A 6592-nucleotide genomic window follows, 5' to 3' on the forward strand; every position below is an offset into this window, starting at 1 on the left:
GTATGCACCTGTGTAAGCTATTTTTATGATACAAAAAGGCTTCCTGCTCCCTTGTGGGATCACTTATATGATGGAAATAAGAAATATGGTATTGTTTGGCTGGGAGGACATAATTCCTTAATTACCTGAGGCATGTCTGAGTTATTTTGGAAAGGTTGTTATGAACAGCATGGTATCAGCTCTGCGACCGTAAAGAACAAGAACCAATAATGTAAGATCCAATTTGTTCTGGCAAATAACAACCTAGGTCAAAAGGGTTGGGGGGGGGCAGTAAATTGAAGAATTTACCCAATGGCAAAGTACTCAGATTTTCTTCCAGAAAATACAGTTTCAGCGGTGTTGATGCCGAGGTGCTAAAGGTAATAAACTGGGGGATAAAATAACAGGGGTGAAAGAAGTGGTGGTGCAGATGGTGCTGGTGCTGCTGGCTGCTAGAGGGGAAGAAGTGCTGCCTCCCTCCCAGCAGGATGCTGCAGAAGGGCTACTAAGGGCTGCTAAGAAAAGCCTTAATCCCTCTGCTTTTCAGTGGTTTTTTTCGTAGTTTAGTTGTTTCTTTGGACGCTTTTTTTTTTCCTACCCAAATATCTCTGTCCATTGACAAATTACACCTTTTGGGAGTCAGATTTTACCTTCCTCAGGAGTTTCTGACAGTCCTACAAAACCTCTCTAGAGATTGGTTTAATCCATTTTAGGGACTGTACGGGTTTTGCAAGCTCCACGCTTGCTGTGGTAGAGTTCTTGACCAAGGTGGATTAGGGAGAGCTTGGCTGTGCCATCCCTTTCTGCTACTGGGAAAACACTCCCCTGGGTTTGGCCAAACAGTTTTGCCTTTCCTACTTCCCATTATTTTATATTTTTGTCTATCAGCTCATCCTAAGACAAAACTTACTTGTCCATGCAGCAGCAACTTCACCATCACTGTCATATTTTGTGCAAGAATACAGCGAAAAATATGGTAAAAATATGGTAAAAATATGGTAAAAATATGGTAAAAATATGATTCTTCCTAATGGGAATTCAAAACGAGGTTTCAAAATTGTGGTAGAGGACTGTGGACAGAAGAGTTTGTTTCACGTGTTTCCAGTGATGGTATGACTGAATATATATGATTTTTTTTAATTTTTTTTTTATGAATTACAAAACTATGAATTTGTGATGAAAGGCTTGATGGCTTTATGAATAAGTGCTAGTTGATGCTATTTAAGTAGGATTCAATTAAATCTTCATAAAATGAACAGAGTGAAAAGGCTTGACATGAACTGAGGCCCAGGAAGGCAAATTGCCATGTATGAACTATTCCATGGAAATCAGATTACTTTTCATAGCTGCAAAAATGTGCTTAGCTTAAACATATTGGGCCAAATTCTGTTCTCATTTATGCGTGTGTAATATGGAACTAAGCAATATTTGGGTAAATCTATTTCAAATAATTAGTTGATAGTCTTGGAGGGAAAAGAAACCATTGCTAATTTAAATATTGGCATATTCTGTTTTTCAAACAGATGTTCAGACTCTTATATTTTGGCATCCCAAGATGAAAAGATAGTGCAGTTGCACAAGAGGGTTTTTATGGAGACTGTCAAAGGAAATGAGAAAACCCTTGGGCCAAAATTCAAACAAGTTCTATACATAGTTTCCCACAAAATTTCTGGTCCTGAGAGCTGTGGGGAATCCCACTGACTTTAGAAATTCCCTTCTCCATTGCACAGTTTGTGGGATTGAGGCTCGACAAAACCCAGCCCGGTTGTCCTGGCTCTGTGGAGGTAGATGGCAAAATGCCTTTGGCATAAGCAAAGTCAGACCTTTCACTGTTATCTTTTTCAGAGACTGAATTAAACCTGCCTCCCCTTTTTTCTTTTTTTTCTTTCCCCTGAGTGAGTTCAATCTCTTGTTATTTTACCAGGGTTTTAATTTGAAATCTGAAGTTATTTTTTACCTTGATATGCTTATATAGCTTTAAAATGTACAATAAAACAGAGTAGGTATGTTATTGCCAGAATATGGATCCAAGGCAACTAATTCAATTGAAAACAAATCTAAAGTCTTCCTTCTATTGATTATTTATTTGAACCATTGGGTATCCTTGTTCTGCATTTATCCCCAACACTTTTTAATACAATAAAACCCCCCTGAAAGTAACATTAAATTCTCACTCTTCTGAATTTGTTTTTAAAACTCCATTATCATTTACTAGAAAAACGATTTCCCTGGTTGCTTTGAAAGTCTCTAACTTTATTTTTTTCCCCCATTACAAAACTCCTTAGTGTTAGGAAAACATTAAGCCAGCTCCATGGGATGCTGAGATAGACTAATGCTGAATAATTTACCCAAATTATAGTGCCAAAGTTTGGTGGCATAATGGGGAGTAGAGTTTTTATCTTGAACTCTCAGTCCAGCCTCACAAACTACTTTTCATCTGTCCTTCAAATGAGAATATACTGAACCAGAATCACTCTGGGTTAAAGTGTAAAGCTGTAGTTCTCCTTTCATCCCAGTTATACTGTGATGCAACAATACAGATATCAGCAAAGTGTCTTCTGATTTACTGCAGGATGAGAGAGAAGACCCATAGATTAAAAAAAAATAAAAATCCATCCACGTCAATAAAAGATATTTACACTATGAAGCACATTATCAGCAAGTAGTAATAATGGAAAATGAAATCTTACCACTCTTCTCCCTTCCTGTGGAAATTGGTATTCAAATTTCTATTTATACAATGCCTTGACTTAAGATTTCCCCAGCTTTTGCTTTCCCTGTAGCCTGCCAGTGAACACATGTTTTTCTCTAAGTATGGTGTAATCAGAAATGAATATAACAAGGTAGGGGACATGCAGGATTAAATTGCATGACTTCAGCTTGACAGATGTGGCTCCTATTTGCTTCAACTGTTGCTCAGATCTCTGTATTTTACCCTCTGGGAAAAAATGGTCTGGAAACAGCCCCAAATGGTTCACAGAGTCCAGGGGGTTGAAATATTTTCAACCAATTTCTTTCACCTTGACTTTTCTCATACCATCCACCTGCATGTGTAAAGTTGTACTTTGCTTTTAGTCTTCCTCTGTATACATTTGTCTTCAACACCTAAATCACCTCCTTTTTAATGCTACATTATTTAACTTTTCACCTCCACTAGAGTGAACATATACTTTATCATCTCTTCCTAACTGCTGTATTTTCATGCATTTTATGGATTGTGGTAAGGTTTAGGGTCATATAAAATGTCTGGTTAGTTCGCCTCTAACCAAGGCAGCTAAGATAACATCAAGGTGTGCTCCTGCCAGACTTTCACTGCCTTTCTGGTGCCAGATTTTCAGAGGACTCTGCATTTAAAATTCTCTATTTGGGCTCAATTTGTTGGTTCCCACCTGCAAAGTAATGCAGAGGTCTTCAGAAGATCTTCAACCAGATGGTGGAAGTTTCACTTGACCTGCTGAGGTGAACTATGCAAGCTTTGGATTCTCATTGCTAATCCTGCTTTATCTGGGGCAATGGACAGGACAGAAGGTGAACAATTGATGATTATTAGAAGATTGAGGATGGTTTTATCTTCTACAGGAAAAGTTGGCCCCTGCTGAGTGGCCAAATCCATTTTTAGAACTAGTAATAATAAAAATAATGCCAGATTGGCAGCCCAGCATTGTACCAATTAATTCATGTTGACTTCCCTGAATTACTTGTGTCCAATCAAAATTTAAAAAGCTAAAACATCAATATTTAATTTCAGCACTCTCAGCTGAAAGGACTTCTGCAACTTTTACATGAAATGTAATCCAAAATCTTTTGTTCAGATTCACTAAGCACCAAACAAAAAACCCCAAAACAAACACCTCAGCTACTTTTGCAAATCCACAACTGGATAAAGCTCTTGGATTTGGACTCTCCCCAGTGGTGACCCCAACAGAAGTTGCAGTAGGTGAGGTACTGGGTGCCAGCCATGGAGTGGTTTAACAGGTTTCAGGTGTGCTTGAAGTTTTTCCTTTGCAATCAAAGCCCAAGAAAATATTCCAGTGATTCAAAGCAGTTGGAGACTTCTCCATAGCTAGTGGAATTCTCAAACATGCAGTTGTGGCCATCTTCCATCCCCTTCACATGACTCAGCCAGTATAAAAGGGCAGCTAACTGGGAAAAAAAAAAATCTGGCTCAAGTTTGGTTTGGAGAAGAACTCTTGAAAGCAGATGCTTATAGGAAATTAATCTGAACCATCCTCATTTCTTGGACCTATAAATCTGGGCCATAAATTGTTCAAGAACAGGTTTCTTTATAAGATCTCCAGGCCTTATTACTTCTCAGTGGGATAGAAATTGTGTGAAAAAAAAAAACCAAAAACCCAACAACCTGCTTTGTTTAGGTATTTTGGCACTCTGCCATCTTGTTTTAGAATATATAATGGGTAGAATTTAATGGAATTTTTCTGATCTGCAGTGCATTCTGAATTCCTTTTATGTCTTGGGCAGTGGCTTGGGGAAGCAGTATTTGCTTCTGAACAGTTTTCACACCCCCATGCTGCTTTTCTTTTCTGCAGAGGTTTTCTGCAGAGTACACATTCCTAGGTGGGAATCTGACAGGCACAGTGGCTAAATGGACAATTCCAGCACTTCCAAATGCTCCTGTTATTCAGCAAGAAAGAAGTCTCTACTGATTAGATCAGATGGTTCATGACAAAGCTGAGGAGTGGCCTCTCTCAGGAATACATTAATCAGTGCAATGGCAAAGCCCTCAGCCCAGATAGTGGAGAAAGCGTATCCAGGCAAGGGGAGAGAGTTAAAAGGATACTGTGCTTCTCTTTAGACAAAATCATACCCCACTTCCTTCTGTAGACTGCTTGGCTACTGCAGTCCACCTCGCTCTGTGCCACTGCCAGGCCTCTGCTCCCCCATCTGCAGAGAGTGACAGGTCAGTGATTTGCTGTTTCTGCAGTTTTAGGATCCCATGAATTCTTGGGTGCACATCGCCTCGTACTCAGAACTAAGTAACTTGTTGGCACAATGGCATCTCTTGTGCTGTTCCTTCACCTGCCAACTTTCCCCTAGCACAGGCAAATTCTCTCTCTCCTTCCATTAATGCACAAAACAAGACTTTTAGAAGCTGCCAAGAGTCCCCTATAGGGCTGAAGGACTTGGATGTCACACGGCCTCCTCTCTGGCTGCCCAAGATCAACAGTAACCTCACTGTATTTCCCCACCTTGATGAAAGGCAGCTCACAAGATTAAAATAACAGGCTGCAAAAGCAAATGCGGTATTATACCACATTAATCCTCTGACACAGCATTCATCCAAGTGCCACAATGGCTGTGATACTCCTGTACAGGCATGTGATTCATTCACCATTATTTGCCATAATTATCTTGCCCAGAATTAGAAAGGATTAAATGAAACTTGGTGGTCCATGCACTTAAGAGAACAATGGAAAAGAATTTTGAAATAAGTGCTCCTAATCACCTTTGTTAAGCATTTTTCCATAATCTCTGTTTTTAACAGGAATTTATTGCAGTAAGTGTTTGTTAGTATCAATTTGTCATCAAACATTAAACATGTCTTTGAGTTTCTTGTGATTTATCTTGATGTTTTGAAAGAATGGCCATGTGGTTAGTTGTGTACTACAAATTAAAATGGTTATAAAAATTTAAATTACCTCTCTCTATTATGTACACTTCCCTCCGATGGAACTAAAGGAGGTTGGTCGTAATGGAGACGTTTAGAGCAAACTCTGATCACCACTGTTTTTGGTGTAATCCTGGAGTGATCTCACTGAACTCAAGAATTTAAGTTGGTCTGCTTACTTCTGGTTAGTTTAAAAAAAAAGAAAAAAAAAAAAGGGAGAGACTTTAGTTGTGTATTCCTTTTCTGATTCACATTTTAAAAATATGTTTTTCTACCAGAAATGACATTTAGAAAGCAAGAGGATTTGGGATGACTGCAGCATATTTGTTTAAGAACTGGATAGATCAGAGGATTTAAAGAAAATAATTCTTCAGTCTCTATACTCAGTGACTATGACAATAATAGAAGTGAAATAGATGTTCAAATACGGAGATTAAAAATACGTCAGGACCAAATTTTTCATTTCACTTACCAGTTCTGTATTAGAGATACAAGGTTCTGAAGTACAGTTCTGAGGAGGTTTGGGGATCTGTAGTCAAAGACTAATAATCTCAACTCTAGTAGAACAACAAATACGTAGTTGACAATTAAATATCTTTCCTCTGTATTGTTATATACGTGCATGAAATGAAGAAAAAATAACTAACTGAGCAGGAATAAGTACAGCAAATGTTGTGTATTGTGTGCTTTCAAAACTGTGTACTACTGATTTGGTGATCTATTTTAAAAACTTACTTGAAATTACTTACAGTGATCTTGCCAGCCTGTGCATGAACACTGTTCCAGAAATAACCTTGCCTGTCTTAAGGATGCTACTCAGAAGGCAAGCAAGGCACCAGAATCTGGCCCTAAATTTGCTGTATTAGGGAATTGGTTCAGTATTTTTGAATGTGGGTGAGGGGAATCTGGGCCTCTCTTAACTTTGCAAACCAGCAGAGCCCAGTGCTGGGGCTGGTGCAGCAGAGGAACAGCCAGGAGGAATGAAAG

Source organism: Corvus brachyrhynchos, unplaced genomic scaffold, assembly GCF_000691975.1.
Source record: "Corvus brachyrhynchos isolate BGI_N302 unplaced genomic scaffold, ASM69197v1 scaffold26, whole genome shotgun sequence".
NCBI classification, from domain to species: Eukaryota; Metazoa; Chordata; class Aves; order Passeriformes; family Corvidae; genus Corvus; species Corvus brachyrhynchos.